The following is a 17,670-nucleotide window of genomic DNA, read 5'->3' as shown; positions in this document are numbered from 1 at the left end:
AATCTACATAAAGGAAGAGCATCAGAAAAGACATAAATGAAAATGAAAGAAAAATTATTCTTCTTTTTCTTGGCTGACCCAACAGATAATTTGCTCAAGATGATAGTAACAGTGTATTCAAATATATATGTACACTTAGGTGTGCTGATAAAGAAACAGAGTGACAGCAATGCTCTAGGGGACCAGAGAAGAGAATTAGAAGTCTTTTGTCATTAAAAGGTGCATCACACTACTCATGAAGGGGGTCCGTGTTATTTGAAAGTGGACTTAGATTAGTTGTAAGTGTATATTCTAAGGCAATCACTAAAAGGGGTTAAGTAATAAATATAATGGATATTCTAAGAAAGGAGACAAACTGGAAATATATAAATGCCCAATTAAGCACAAAAAGCAGAACAAGAGTGAAAGAAAAATTGTAACAATGAACAAAGGCAACGAATAGAAAGTAGCTTTTTATAGACACTCATTTAATGCAGTAAAAAATTAAAAGTTAAAATTTATGTGTGCATTTTGTTTATAGATTAATCATCGCTCTCAGATACAATATTTCTTTCAAATCTATATTAGGCAGTTAGGAAGTTAGGAAAATTTTATCTTTTTATTTCTTTCTATATTTGTAATTTCTATTTATTTTATTATTATAGGTGAAGAGATAAGGAACAGTGTGGTAATGTAGATAACAAATGGTTGACATAAAACTTCTGATTCTTTACCTGGTACTGTAGGATAAAAGATAGATATTAAATTTTATCAGGAATATTTGTAGATTTTAAACAATTTTTCAACTTTTTAAAATTAAGATTTTGAATAATTTATATTTTCTTATTAACTTAAACATAATGAAGTAAAAAAACCCCACAATTTGTTATACACATAAAGTATTTTCTTCAACATATTACTACAAATCATTGAGGAATTTGTGGTGATTTATATGTACAAAATGCATGGAGTGGGGGCATCAGGGTGGCTCACTCAGTTGAGGATTCCACTCCTGATTTCACCTTAGGTTGTGATCTCAGAGTCGTGAGATCCAGCCTCACAGGAGGCTCCATGCTGAGCAGGGAACCTGTTTGGAATTCTCCCTCTGCCCCTTTCTCTCACTCTCACTCTCTCTCTCTCAAAAAGAAAAAAAAAAAAAAAAAAGCATGGAATGTGTTATTTTGCTAAAATTAGAAATGTTTAAGAGCAAAAATTAGAAATGTTTTGTTAAAAATCAATCAATTAAACATACACCAACAATAAAAATGACTGAAGAAAAAAAGTCATGTTTATTTTGGTCTGTTTTAACCTTTTCTGTTTGATATTGAAAACCTAAGAGAAAAGAAATCACAATATTATCTAATAAACAAAGTAAAAAGTTTTTTTTTAATGTTTATTTATTTTGGGGACAGAGAGAGACAGAGCATGAACGGGGGAGGGGCAGAGAGGGAAACACAGAATCGGAAGCAGGCTCCAGGCTCTGAGCCATCAGCCCAGAGCCTGACGCGGGGCTCGAACTCACGGACCATGAGATCATGACCTGAGCCGAAGTCGGCCGCTTAACCGACTGAGCCACTCAGGCGCCCCAAAAGTTTTAAAGAATATATATTTAACTATTAATTATATTAAATGTATCAAATCTGGCTCACCTGGGAGGCTCAGTTGGTTAAGCATCCATTTCTTGATTTCAGCTCAGGTCATGATCTCATGGTTTCTGAGATAGATCCTGCGCTGGGCTTCACGCTGGCAGTGTGGAGCCTGCCTGGGATTTCGTCTCTTCCTCTCTCTCTGTCCTTCCCCTGCAGGCTCTCTCTGTCTCTCAAAATAAATAAATACACTTAAAACACATCAGATTTATAAATTACATTAAATTGATTATTTAATTACTTATTAAAGTATATTAATTATATCGAATATATTATAGAAATATATTAAATATATATAAACATATATAAATCTGTGGATTTGGCAGAATATATACATATTAATTCTCATTTACCCAAACTTTTATTACATACATGTTTTGGAAGTTTTGCTTGCCTTACTTTTTCATGTTTTAAAATAGAGTTCTTTGTTATCTACTTTGTACCTAGTGTGAGTGATTTCTTTTGAATACTGACTTCATGGAAAAACTCCATAAACTCCTTCTGACCTAGTTTCCATGAAATCATATCTGTATGTAATTCAAAGCTGTAATATATATCTTACCTCAATTCTTAATGATATTCAATGCCTTTCGTTAAGAATTTCTAAGAGTCTGAGTATAATTATAGATACCACTATACATAAAATACATTCGCATCAACCATAGTCTACCTAGAAGAAGCAGCTATGTGCATAAATAACTATATAGAAGAATATAATCATTTTTATTAAAAAATAGTCAAAATAGTGGCATGCCATCACAGATGGAAAACATACCTTTTAACTGAAAGTTTTGAAAAGAGATTATTGAATTTTGTACCATTCTTGTAGCTTCAAAGGATAAGTATGATTTCAACATTTTGGCTGAGAGGTAAGGGAGATCCAGGTAACAGTAAAAGTGAGGATTCTTTAACATTTTCTTGAATGGACCAATCTTATAAATTAGGTAAATGTTTTTATTTATTTTACTACCAAATGTTTAACTTACATATTCATGCCTTTTAATGTGGATTGAATTTTGAAAGCTTTCAATTTTGAGAGAGCTTTGCAAATAAACATGATGCTAAGACACAAACGTGCAGTATTACTAATTGTTTTTAGAATTTTAAATATGTGTGGAGGGTTTTATCTAATGATTTGAGAAAGATTTTTGAAAAATCATAAATATGAGTACAATAATTATTCAGAAAGCTTTTGGAAAAGACAGCATATTTCAGGTTCCTACTAAAATGGAGTACAATGGAGTAGAATGGAGTAGAATGAATAAGGAAAAGGAAGTATATCATATTAAGTTAAAAATTAATTATTTGGGGAAACTAGAAGATAGGGTGTAACTGATAGTAACGAAAGTCACCAGTGGGTTCTTTCTGTGGTGGTTGTTCATAAAATTGAAGGTGGGAGTGGAAGATATTCAGCTATGCTTGTTTATTCAGCTTTATTTGGTGACAATTTTTATCATAAGGTGTTCTATTTCTTAGACATGTGTGATTTCATTGTATTTTCTACCTTCATAAACCCTTTGCCCCTAGTAATGAATTAGACACTGGGTTAGTAAACTGAAATGACCTTTTATTTTATTTTTTAAATAAAAACTAACAATTATTTATGAGACATACAGTGTTTTTTTTTAATTGTTTTAATGTTTATTTATTATTGAGAGACAGAGAGAGACAGAGCATGAGCATGGGAGGGGGAAAGAGAGAGGGAGACACAGAATCCGAAGCAGGATCCAAGCTGTCAGCACAGAGTCGGACATGGGGCTCGAACTCACAAACCGAAAGATCATGACCTGAGCTGAAGTTGGAGGCTCAACCGACTGAGACACCCAGGCACCCCTAGAATACAGCGGTTTTAAAAAAGTATCCTTCAGATTCATTTTCTCATCTTCTACTTAAATGAGAAATATTTCATAATCTGGCATTAAACACAATATCACTGCACTCATTTCATAGCTAACTACTTACATCCTCAAGAATAGGTCTATATAATATGGCATGACAACAGTAAACCAACATCAAAGCACTTTTATGTGTTAGAGTGGTCATGTGTCCAAAAAATCAGTGCAGAAAAGGCAAGTAGATAAAAGTATTTCCTGGATCATACTGCCTGGTTTCACATCCTAGTTTCACTTCTCATTACCTCTGTGTCCTTGGCAAATTAATTGATATCTTTCTACCTCAGTTCCTTTACACACATATGAATGCTCAGAAGATGAAATTATAAAATACATATAAAGAAAGTTTTTAGAATAGTTCTCCTGGAACATAGCAATCCATCAATAAATTAAGCTACTGTATATTGTACAATTAATAGTCTCTACTGTCCCTGCTGTGCTAATGTTTAAAAGGAAAAGAAAAATAGGTAAAATCTGAATGTACACTAGATGCCATAAAATGAAGGCAATGATGATGATGATGATGATGTGATGACAACGATAAATGGAAAGTACTTGATTTCTTATTCTATTTATCTGTCATTTGTAGCCTACTTTCTATGAAATGAGACTGAGATTGGGGAAGATTAAGCTCATATGGGAGCAGCATAGCAAAAGAAAGGTAGGTGAAATGTGACCATAATCAATGGAATTCCATTTTACCTTCTTTTCTATGATTATTGGGATGGAAAAATTTGAAGCTTAGTATAATATATTCCCTCTAATTTCATCTGCCTGTACAGAAATTTCAATTGATAATATAGGTGAAAATAACTATTAATATTTATTGCTAAGAGAATTACTTAAGAGGGGTGCCTGAGTGGCTGTGTCGGTTGAGCATCTGACTCTTCAATGTTGGCTCAGGTCATGATTCCAGGCAGGGTCATGGTATCAAGCCCTACATTGGACTCCACGCTGGGCCTGAAGCCTCCTTGGGACTCTCTCTCTCTCTCTCTCTCTCTCTCTCTCTAAAGGGAAAGAAAGAATTACTTATGAATCAAAACCAAAACCTTAAAAAAAAAACCCGATTCTCATATATGCCTTCAAGTCAGGTGTCCATAAATATATCTAAGCCCTTTGTGGCAGCAAAGCAAACAGGCAAATATGAATTCAGTTTATTCAAGGCAAATAATTATAAAAATACTACTATGTTATCTAATATCATGCTAAGCATGAGGGAAAAGAAAAGATTGACCACATTTTAATTTAAAAACAGCATTTAAAATTATATTCTCATATCATGTACTCTCATAGTTATTATCATAAATATCTGTTCAATTCCTGTCTTTTTTTGATGAAATATAAGCTCAACAGGAAAAACATATTGATCTGGTTTATTATTGAATTCTTGGTACACGATACAATTTATGCAGTATTTTCCAAGAACATTTATTGAATGCTTGAAATGATGAATGTATGTATTAACGAATAAAATTCAAGATATATTAAAGACAGAGAGAGAATTAGCTATCACACTTTCAATAAGTCATAATTACAAATCTTTGCAGTTAAAAAGCTCAGGATCTAAAAATATACTCATTTTACAAAACTAAAAATATAGTTATAGACACATTCACAACAAAAATTGGAAATGAGAAATTTTGCTTTAGCTTTGAGGCATTTTAAAATTGTAATTCCCCAAAGAAATATTTTATCTTAAATTTATAAATTGTATTTCTCTTTTTGGCCACAACAAAGTGTTAGATGTTATAATCATCCTCTGTTATAAACAACTGAAAAGTTGACAAATTATGTAAGGCAATAGTTTTCACAAATCAGACATCTGGCAGTGTGGAGCTGTGGTCCCTGAAAAAGGGAAGCCCATGAAGGAAGGTCCATAGTCACCCACGCTTTCTTTATACAGATATTTTCCAAACTACAGCACAGAGTATTTCAGCCCAAATATAAAGAAATGGTCTTGCTGGGTGTGGGAAAAGGGATGACAGCTAGTAAAATAAGTTTAATTTGTGAAGCAAGTTAACAAACAGCAGGTTGCTAAGTAGAGAAGAAGCTTTGAGAAATAGGCAAAATGGAGGACCTTTGATCAAATACTAAACTGTGCATGTGCTTGAAAGAATCTGCAGGGCCTGGAAGAAAAGATCTGTATGTAAACAACGATTCTGCTGGGATACAAGACTAAGACAATTTAGCGTTACAAATCACCAGAATAGAAAGGTGTCATTGAATACCAGAGGACTTCTGCTGAAAGACCAGAAATGCCATGCATTAAAATAAGGAACATACTCTAAAGTAAGTCTACCCTAGACCCACAATAAAGAAGCCTACAGCCAGGCATGGAATAGATCAAAGTTGAGAGGCAAGTAAATCCATGGTTTTATAGAAGAAAACTCAACTACATTCTTTAAAGAAAAGAAACATATTCCAGAATCTACAATGTAGCACCTGCAAAGAAAGCTATGATTTAAATACATATTGGATTTAGGAAGGAACAGGACCTTACAACTAACATTAGGAGAAAAAGGAGTCAACAGAAATTGATTGAGAAATGAACACAGATATGGGAATATGCAGAGACGAACTTTAGAATAGCCACTAAAAATATGTATATGCTAAAAATAATACTGTACTTTGAGTTGGATCTGGGAACACAAAAGGACATTCATGAAACAGAGCTAGTATTCTCTAAATATTATCTAGTATTTTTAGTGGGTAATAATAGTCAAATATTAATTTATTAGTTTGACAAATACCCTTGTTATGTAAGATGTTAACCGTAGGAGAAATTGGAGGAAGGGCATATGGAAACTCTATATTATCTTTGCAACTTTTCTACAAACCTAAAATCTTTTTAATTAAAAATATATACATTAGGGGCGCCTTGGTGGCGCAGTCGGTTGAGCGTCTGACTTCAGCCAGGTCACGATCTCGCGGTCCGTGAGTTCGAGCCCCGTGTCAGGCTCTGGGCTGATGGCTCGGAGCCTGGAGCCTGTTTCCGATTCTGTGTCTCCCTCTCTCTCTCTGCCCTTTCCCCGTTCATGCTCTGTCTCTCTCTGTCCCACAAATAAATAAAAAAACGTTGAAAAAAATTAAAAAAAATACATTAAATATATGAATGTAAAAGTAACAGTAGCACACAGTAAAGAGAAGATGGGTAATTTTCGTGGTAAGTGGATATTAATTTTAAAAGTAACAAAATAAAAAATTTGAACAGTGAAAAGAAAAAGGTGCGCAGCAAATACACAAAAAAGCCTAAAACAAAGAGACAATAACAGGCTCAGGAATTAGAGTATTCAGACACGAACTTTAAAATAATTATGATTAGTATGTTTAAAACAACTGACAAACAGAAGGAGAATAAAATTAAAATTTTATGGATAAATTACTCCACTTCTGGTCAGTATGTATTAATGAGGACCGGATTTATGATCCTGCTTGAAAAGAAAACAAAAAGACTGTGTGTTTGAGTATGCGTGGGTGATTTTCAAGACGTTGGATATAAGGCGATGTATCAGCTTCCTGAGGTTGTTGTACCAAATCATCACAAACTGACAAACAACAGAATTTTATTTTCTCATAGTTCCAGAGGCTAGAAGTTCAAGATCAAAGTGTCATCAGGCAGTTTCCTTCAGAGGGCTGTGAGGGAAAGATCTGTTTCCTGCCTCTCTCCTAGCTTCTTGCAGCCTCAGATATTCCTTGGCTTAAAGATGGCATTCTCTCTGTGTCCTCATGTCTTCCCTCCATACATGTTTATTTATGCCTAAATTTCTTTTTATACGGACACCAGTCATATTGGATTGAGGCCCATTCCAATAACCTCATCTTAACTTGATCTTTTGCAGTGACACTATTGCCAAAAAGGTCATATTCACAGACACCAGGGGTTGGGACTTACACATCTTTTGCTGGTGACACAATTCAAACCATAGCAGGCAACTAAGGAGAGTAATCCTGAGAGACCAGAAACAAGAAAGCCACGTGAATGCTACAGTTGCTTTACCATACAGCTTTGAGGCCATTTCCAAGGAAATACAAGAGGGGGGTAACTCAGATGGAGCTCAGAGAACTACCAAGATAAGGTGATGGAATACAAGAACCAAGATGAGTAGAGTTCATAGGACAGATTATCAGAATAGAGAAAACAGCACAGCACAAAAGCACCAGCCATTTGAAGGCCCTTGGAGTTTTCAACTGAGTTACTTATAAGTACAAAAATGAGAAACTACTTGAAGCTGGGGGGAAAAAGACCACACAGAAGAATTAGATGCAATAGTACCAAACACACAGGGCCATAGATAGTTCCTGTCCCTACAAACCAGAGGGATTCAGAATTCCTGGATAGTTAGATAGAGTATACAAATGGTTCTTGTCTAGATGGGGAAGAATTAGTCTTAGACTGAGCATTGCTTAGGCCCCACTAAAAAAAAAAAACAAAAAGAAAAAAAAAAGAAAGGAAGGAAAAGGAAAAAAGAAAAGAAAAAGTACTACTTGACATGATGAAAGTAACGTCATGTTTCCAAGTAACAACTAACTAGGAATACAAAAATGTCCAGAGCCAAATAAAGTAAAATTTTTATGTCTGGCATCTAACAACAACAACAAAATAAGCAGCATGCAAAGAAGCTGGAAAACGTGACCCATAATGAGAATAAATATCAATCAATCTCAAACCACCCCCAAACTGACACAGATGTTAGAATTCACATAGAAAGACATTAAATAGTTATTATAGCTCTATTCCATATGTTCAAAAATTAAGTGCAGACACGGATAATATAGAAAATATCTACATCAGATATCTACAAATGAAGGTTGAACTGTATGGGATGAAAAATTTGCTGCATGAGATTGATAGCAGATTTGTTATTGAAAAAAAAAAGATTAATGAATTTGAAAACATGCCTTAGAAACTATCCAATATAAAGCACAGAGAATAAAGAGTAAAAATGATATGAACATGGCATTAGTGAGATGAGTGAAAATTTCAAACGGAGCTTTGTAAAGCTTTGTAAAATCAATGAGAAAAAGACAACACAATAGAATAATAAGAGAATAAAGTTTTTGGTTTATTCATTTCATGGAGTACCAGCAGTGAAAATGTGTAAACTACAACTATATGCAATAATGTAAATATATCTCAGACACATAATGTTAAGTGCAAAAAGCAAGATATTAAAATATATACATAGTGTGGTTCAAGAACATTTATGGAGAATAAAATTCTATAATATAATATGTCTGCATATGAAACATATATGATAGAAATGTGTAGAAAAAATTAATTTTTTAATCTTTATTTTTGAGAGAGAGAGAGAGAGGGAATGAGTGGGGGAGGGGCAGAGAGAGAGGGAGACACAGAATCAGAAGCAGGCTCCAGGCTCTGAGCTGTCAACACAGAACCAGACGCAGGGCTCAAACTCACGGGCCACAAGATCATGACCTGAGCGGAAGTTGGACACTCAACCAACTGAGCTACCCAGGCACCCCAGAAAATATTAAATATTAAGACTCAGGATATTGCTCATCTCTTAGGTGAAAGAGAGGAGATGATATTAAGGAAGGGCTCATAAGAGCCAAGAGATTGGAAAGGTATACTTAAAAAAAAAAAAACACCTCAAATATATATTCAAATATATCAAACTCAAAAATGTATGAAACAGATACTGCTTGTTTTTTAATTCTTTTATACATATATACACATCATATTCTATTGCATCTAGCATATGTTTAATATAAGAACCATAAATGTTATCGTGCCAACAAGGGAATATCTCATAATAAAATATGTAGAGGGACTTGACATTCTTTTTTTCTGTGCATCTATATTTCATAGGAGGCACATTCAAAGTGCATTTGCATGCAAGTTACCACATTTTAGTTAGTAAATGTAGACAAATGGAACCATTAATTCAGGATATGATTATAGCAAAACAGAATTAGTTCATAAGCTAATCTTGGATCCTGACACTCATAAAGGGTTCTCTGGGATCCCACCCACCTGCTCATCTTCATACGGGGTCTTCCATACAAGCCTCAGGACCCCCCATACCACTCTTAAAGATGACTGGACATCAGGAAGGCAGGTGACCCAAGCTGCATGAGGGTATTTAGTCATTGTGATATTGTGTATGGTGAAAAAATAGCTGGAATATAGTAGCTTTTCATTCTCAAGAAGATGAATTGAGAAATACAAAGTTAATCAGACATTAGCAGAAATTGAAATTGAAAGCACACATGAACTTAGAAGACACCATTGTGTGGCGATTTAAGTTGATGTTATGAAAAAGTAGAAGCTAAGAGTAAAATAATCAGCACCTATGAAAAACAAGAAGATACAAAAGTAGAGAGAATCTTTTACCTGCTAGGAAAACGGAAAGAGAAGGACACCGATAGAGTAAATCTTTTATACTACTGCTGGAAAACTAAAGCTTCGATCCATAGACATATTCTGCTGAGACTTCAGAAATGCTTTGCATTCAGGTCATCTTTTCTGTTCCTAAAGCTCTGAGATTCTTCAACCTTTCCTGGCTTCTTGTACACAGGTGGTTTTATAATATAGATTGCTTTTCTTGTGTTAAATTTCATTAAATTTATCAGTGCCGAGAGCCTGTGGGAAGACCACTAAGAATAGGGTTTGTAACATTTCTACCCAAACTATAATCTTAAATGTGAGGCAAAAGGTGTCAGTCATGTAAATACACGTGGATGTATATGCATGTACATATGCACACACAGGCACCCACAGTATATGGATACATAAAGTTAACTTGAATCTGAAATGTGTGTATTAATTATTCCTATTATTTGGGCTTGTTGCCAAATAAATAAAAAGACGTCTGCAGTGTGGTTTGTGCTGATGATGGTACCTGTCCATATCTGGACTTTTAAATGATGCACCATAATGCAAAGGGTAGTTCATTTTACACTATTCATCAAAAAGCTGTTGCCTAGAATGTAAGCCCTGACCCCCCTCTTCCTTCAACGAAAAATCCACCTGTGCCAAGTCCTGCATTAAGAATATGAATTATGTGACAGCAGCTGTAGTTATGCTCAAGTGGATGCATATTCTGGCAAGCACTTTACATCAACCTGGATCTGCCTGACATAAGAGTAGGCATATTTATATTCTCTTTGTTGAATACTGATAATGTAATATTTATAGTGTGAAAGGCATGCCTTTATTCTGGTGCACATTACATTTATTAATTACATTTGCATGCAGAGAAGGGTGAAAAGATTGATGAATACAGTTGATCCCTGTCTGAACACACTGCTCCACATACTTCTCTTATTGCTTTATACAGTAAAGCCTCATCTACATTTACTACTAATATCCTAAATCCTATCTACAGCATTTTGAATTATTGAGGAAAAAACCCCATTTTCACACCTTTTAAAAATAAATTCTTACCATATTTAAACCTTGTAGAACCAGTACAAGGTTTATGTATATTCTTTATTCTTACCACTATTTTTATCATACATTTTTTGTGGTGTTGTTGTTGTTGTTAAGTTTCTATTTAAATTCCAATTAGTTAACATACAGTGTAATATTAGTTTCATGTGTGCAATATAGTGATTCAACCCTTCCAAACAACACGGGTGTCTACCATAAGTGTCCTCCTTAATCCCATCAACTATTTCACCCAGCCCCTCCCTCCCCTCTGCTAACCATCACTTTGTCCCCCATTGTTAGGAGTCTGCTTCTTAGTTTGCCTTTTCTCTCTTTGTATGCCCCTTTGCTCATTTGCTTTGTTTCTTAAATTCCAAATATGAGTGAAATCATATGGCATTAAACCCAAAATCTGAGGAATAGAATAAGAGCAACTACTTTAAATTAGACTTTAAGAAAATATGTCCCCCATGGTATACTTGCTTAGTGTGTGCACTCACTCAAAGAGATCTTGGATGTTCTGAGATTTTCATTTTGTGAAGACTGTTCTGAATAGTGTATGGCTCCTTTCAAATCATTACTTCGGTAGCACATTTTCATTTACAGTTTGTGCGTGTAATCTACAGTGATGTGGATGAATCTCACATAGACCACTAAAACCTATAGATGCACACAAAAGGCATTGGTAGCTAAGTACTTCTAAAACTATGTTTCACAGTCGCTAGTTCTTGGGATATTTGTTTCTAGGTAAAATTAAGAACCGTGGTCAAAGTTTATGGGGAATGCTGAGTTATAAGCAAAATTCAACGTAAAAACATTACATGTTTCTTTCTTGGATTTTTCTTAATTCATGGTATCATAAATCATAATTTTTTTCCATAGGAAAAGATAACCACTTATTTTGCCTTTATATTCTTAAGTGCATTTTGTCTTATTATGTAATTTCAATACCAAATGCAATCGGTATAAACAGGTCGTGAATAAAGACAGATTGTAATTTTTGGTAGGCATACATCTCCGTGAGTAGGTGTAGATGTATGTAAGTGTGCATCTAGTAAATCTACTTGCCATAAACCTTTAGTGTACAATGGACATAGCACAGAATATTTTACAATAAAAAAGGGATATTGGGTGATCTGGCAAGGGCATTAATTAGAAGTTTGGGGAGAGTTGCCTACACAGTAGTACACCATTTTATTTGGTTAGCACAGGAAAATAATGTTATATCTTGGTTAAGGATAGAAGAATCTAAAGATCAGCAAGTAGTGCAGATGTGCATTCCCTTCCAGGGTATGCACATAATGCCCAAAGGCAAACTAGGACTCAGCTGATAATAAACTCTGCATGGAATGATGATGGTGGTTGGCACTCAGCAGGCAATTAATTTTTGTTGGGTCACTGAATAAGTAAATGATGGAACGAATATTGATAATTTATGCGTTTTATTAACACAAGGAATAGATGCTCATCATAAGCAATGTCCACCTTAATATTCACCAATCTAGATATCCTAAGGGGGAATAAAAAAACCTTAGAGGTGGATTTAAGTGCACTTATTAACTAATGGAACATGAAGATGGACCTACCACTTGATGTTAAATATTTGGGGTTACCCCTTCCGTCCAAGCCATGTCAAAGAACAGTATCGATGTGAATTGTAACTCTCTTGAAGACATGAGAAAATGGAAAGCATGCTGAAACAGCTTACAAAAGCATTGAATCTTTATGTGCCTGATAAGGCAAAATCAGGGCCATGGCCATAGGTAAAATTATTCATAGTTCAAACAAGAAATAAATTCTTAGAGAAATTTCAAGACTCTAAATCTAAGGTCAAGAACTGGTAACTGCAAATTAAAGACAGGTAGGAACAGTAAGTCAGTTTCAGAAAGTTTGAGGTAATACCTTTAGGAGTTGCCCTTAGCAATTCTATTGAAATAGCTAGGACCTACAACTGTGGAACCCCTGGGTCTGTCCAATGGCATATAACTCCTGATGTCCAGCACCTCTGCTCTAAACCATTTATGACTGCAAGTATAACACTTTTTCTTCAAATAATCTGTCTATTCTTATTGAAATTCCATCTTAAATTTCTGTTCCCTAAAATGGATCTCAAATCAGGAAGAAAGAAATGAAACTGTATTTGCATAGCTTCCAATTCAGAATTGAATTTTAGTCTCTTTCCCCAACTTTCTATTTTCACTTGGTTTTAAATAAATTCTTCAGACTGCACTTCTCCATCTCTTTTAACATTCAGTAACAATAGAACAAACAGTACCAGTCTTAGGTGAAGCGGCAGAATTAGAAGGTGAAGTGGTTGCCTAGCAACATCACCTGTGAGTAATTAAGCATCTCTTGAGAATTGCTGAATTTGGCTTTAAATTCTTGGCCTTCTTACAAAGAGCTACTTAGACAAGTTGGACTCTGACTAACTATTGCATTGAAGATTATAATGCCCAAGCTGGGCAACCAAGTAAGAAGGTCTTATCACCAAAATTTGTTTTTTGCCAAGGCTCATGTCTCACTCCTTTCCTTGCGGTCATCTAAGACACAAACAAGTTAAGTACAGATGACTGTGACTGTCACAGATGAAAAACTACATCCCTTCCAAGTATTCACAATACAACACAGTTTTCTGATTCGTAGCCATCTTTTGTCTTAGTCTGCCTTAGGTCAGTGCTAAAAATATGTGGAAGTATCCAATGCAGGTGCTCTGACACTAAAGAAAGACATCTACACATAATAAAGTAGGTTTGAACACCTATATGATATTGGAAGCAAAATCAGTTTTCATCCAAATCTGAAGACTTATAAATCATTTCAAGCATTTGATATAGAAGGTCATCACATTTTATGACCCTTCAATCATCATGCTCTCAAGCAACGTCTTCAGAACACCTTTTCCTCCAAAAATGAATATTGTCATCAAAAAGCATCCTCTGAAACACATCACGAGAACAAAGGCTTTAGGATGCTCTTGATTTTAAATAAATAGCTAAAGATACCTCAAACATCTTTACAGAATTACATATGACTTGTGAGACTCATATATATTAAAATACTCGGACTGTGGTATTTAAATAAGGTCAACACAAAAAGTGATAATAACAAACTATGTTTCATTTATAATGGCAGTAACTTTATAGTTAATAATGACATAAGTGTTAAAATGATCCAACAACTTCATGAAGTAAAAAGCAAGAAAAGGTGAGGTAATGGTAGAGCTGAAAATTTAATAAAAGAAGGCTATGAAATAGGAGTTTTATTAAATTTTTTTTAAGTAGGCTTCACTCCCAGCTTAAAGCCCAATGCGGGGCTTGAACTTGAAACCCTGAGATCTGAGCTAAAATCAGTAGTCAGACATTTAACTGACAGAGCCATCCAGGTGCCCCAAGGTAGGAGTTTTAAATGTCTTTATTGTTAATAGGAAAAAGGATGCCATACCATCAATGATAAGGACATATCCATCTATAGTGAACAACTGTTCCATTATTAGCTTTTTAGAAAAGACAAATAAAATACTTTAAAATAATCATGTCCAATTTTAACATAAGGAAACACACTCATTTATAAAAGAGAAGCACAGTGATCTGATAGAGGGAACAAGATGGATAAGGTGAAGTGTATATTTTAGAAAGATACAGTAGTATGAATTGTCAGTATCTAGTAGGTCTTGGAAAGCTTTGCCACTAAGGGAGCCAAAAAAGTTTTGAAAGCAATGGAATATAGCATCATTTTTAGAAGAAGCAGCTTGTCCCTAGCTTGTCAATGTCAGCCATAGGTCTGTTCCTAAGGAAATTGATACAGCTTAATGGTGACTTGATTATTTATAAGAGATTCCAGGTGGTTTGGTGACATGCATCTTTTGGCAGACCCAGATAACTCACACATTTCAAATTTCTGAACAGTTAAGAAGCCAATACCTTGACATGGAATCAAGCACCAACAATATTGTGAAATACTACGCATGATATTTTTGCTCAATTTTCTACTAATTTTGGCATAAATACAGCCCCATATATTCCCTTGAAAAGGAAAAAAAAAGTTTTAGAAGATGACAGAAAAATGTGAGAAAACACACAGGATTTGGAGTTCTTGGTTTCAACCTTTACCTAATCAATAAAGATTTTATGATTTAGGGGTCATTTTTTAAACATTCTTTTATTTTGTTTAAAGCTTATTTATTTATTTATTTATTTTGAGAGAGAGAGAGAGTGGGCATGCATGCAGGGGAAGGGCAGAGAGAGAGAGACTTCCAGTCTCCACACTGTCAGTGCAGAGCCCAATGCAGAGCTTGAACTCACAAACCGTGAGATCATGACCTGAGCCGAAATCAAGAGTTGGACACCCAACAGAGCACGCCACCCAGGCACCTGTAGGGGTCATTGTTGAGATCTTACTCTGAATTTCACAATTTACAGATGGCACTAAAATACATAATTCATAGAATTGTGATCTGTATCTATATCTACCCATATATTGGACTCATTGCTTATGCTATATTAGTAATGAGGAGATTAATGTTATTAGCAGTATGTTATTTAATACTCCTTGGAGAAATCTTTATTGATCACTTACTCTATGATGAGTACCATGTTAGGTTCTGGAATCAAAAGGGTAAGCAAAAAATGCATCCTTAAGACATGTATATTTTAGTGTGGAGTTACCATGGTAAGCTACACATGGAGTTACCAGCTTTTTTTTGTTTTTAATAAGCAAATGACTGAACTAATGTCAATAATTTATGAATTTTATTTAAAAAAGGACAGATGCTTATCATATATAGTGCTTACCTTATTTTCTTTAATGTTTATTTATTTTTAAGAGAGAGGGAGTGTGAGAGTGCAAGTGGGGAAGGGCAGAGAGAGAGAGGGAGACACAAAGTTCAAAGCAGGCTTAGGCTCTGAGCCCTCAGCACAGAGTCCTATGTGGGGCTCGAGCTCACAAACAATGAGATCATGACCTGAGCCCACATCAGGCACTTACCCGACTGAGCCACCCAGGCACCCGTTCAGTGTCTACTGTAATATCCACCTGTCTAGCTACCCTGAGGGAAGAAATGTAGAGGTGGATTCAAGTGCAGTTATCAACTAGTGGGACAAATAAAGCATTTTTGGAGCTAAGTCATTTCATCAGCTGCACATTTTAATAAGTGGCTGGGTTAACTGTGTCTTAAAGATATAAATTCACTCTTTAGCCTTTAGAACTACTTCTGAGTATATGTAATACGCTTGATTTTTGTACCTCCTATGATAGGTATTTCCAAGACTTGCCACTGCGAGGAAGGTTCAGCCTATCAGTCACTCTTAGCATCTCTGTGTGAGAACTAGTGGTTACTTCAAGTCACAGCCTGTTCTACCGAGTTGGCAAAACTAATTGCAAGTGAAAGGCTACTGGAGGTTCTGGAAATGCATTTTGGACTGAGCTATGAATTCTATCGAATCTATCGGGGTGCTACCCAGCCATTAATAAAGTAGCATTTGTTTCTGTTTGTATTTTGTCCCCTGCGTTTATATTTTATTTCTAAACCTCAGAAGTGAGGAGAGCAGAGTGATGATATTAGTACCCAATCCCACCTCAAACCCAACTTTTATGAATAAATTATTTACAAGGGAGCAGTTTTCCTTTTTTAGACTCAAGAAATTTTCACTAACATAATCACAAATGGAATAAAATAAAATCACTTCTGTACTAAAAAAAAACAAAAAAAAATGGTAGGATGAATGTTTTCATCATAGACAAATTAAGCCAAGGATGCATTACCATAATAATAATAATGAGGAGTACTTCATCATGAAATAAATAACTGATGAGAAGTAATTCTAAGAGATAAGAAATGATTTTGAAAGTAAAAATTTTTTATAATAGCAACATCAGAATATATTGAATATTTCAAATTACAATACCATTGTATGAGTTAAATATTTTTGAAAAAAAACACAACAGAAAGAAAACATTTAAAAACATTTCAAATAGATTTGTTTTAATAAAACTTTTTATAATATTAGTTTATAATCTTCTATAAGGCCATTTGCCTAGTGATGCCAAAAAAGCAACTTCATATTTTAGATGTTTTAGTGAATATATTTCCTTTTATAATGGGTGGTAATTGGTTAACAGCTACACATGTTAACAGATTTTCCTATTGCTGGAAAAGTCAGCAGTTCAATTGAATGACTTTTATGCATGTAAAAAGGTCTTTTTTTCATGTTTACATTTAAGGGGTCAATCTAAGGATTTTTTAATGTGTTCATTAATATAAATATTCTTCTTTCAAATGGAATAGCATATTCATTTATTTTTATTCTGCTATGGAAATTTTCAAAAATATACAAAAGGAAAAAGAATAACATAATAAATTCCCAGAAACCTACTGCTCAGCTTCAAAATATCAATATCTTTGTCAATATTGTTTTATATATCTCTCCACCATATATTTGTTTTTTGTGTTTGTCATTCACTGGAGTATTACAAAGCAACATTCCCAAATCATAGCATTTAACCATAAATACTTCATTCAGAATGTATCTCTAACTCATAGGGATTTATGTTTTTAAAAAATAATTGTACCATGATCATACTTTACAAAATTCATAAAATGTTTATATCAGGTAAGACACAGTCCGTGCTAAAAATTACTCAATGAATTTGCCCAAGAAGAACTTTAAAGTTCTTGAAGAGGATTTGTTTGATTGGAACTCATGTATTCCATTATGTGATCTCACAATGGAATTGCAGCACAGAGGACTACACTGAACTTTCAAAC

At 34.5% G+C, this 17,670-nt stretch overlaps 1 long non-coding RNA gene across 1 annotated transcript in view; it reads left to right on the top strand.

Moving 5' to 3' along the window:
• Positions 1-4,307, top strand: part of LOC123379202 — a 126,096-nt gene extending 121,789 nt beyond the window's left edge. The window contains exon 3 of the long non-coding RNA XR_006583406.1: positions 4,107-4,307. This is a non-coding gene — a long non-coding RNA (uncharacterized LOC123379202). The remainder of the gene's footprint in view (positions 1-4,106) is intronic.
• The last annotated feature ends 13,363 nt before the right edge of the window (positions 4,308-17,670 follow it).

Source organism: Felis catus, chromosome C1, assembly GCF_018350175.1.
Source record: "Felis catus isolate Fca126 chromosome C1, F.catus_Fca126_mat1.0, whole genome shotgun sequence".
Classification (NCBI taxonomy): domain Eukaryota; kingdom Metazoa; phylum Chordata; class Mammalia; order Carnivora; family Felidae; genus Felis; species Felis catus.
This window is presented reverse-complemented; position numbering and strand designations above follow the sequence as displayed.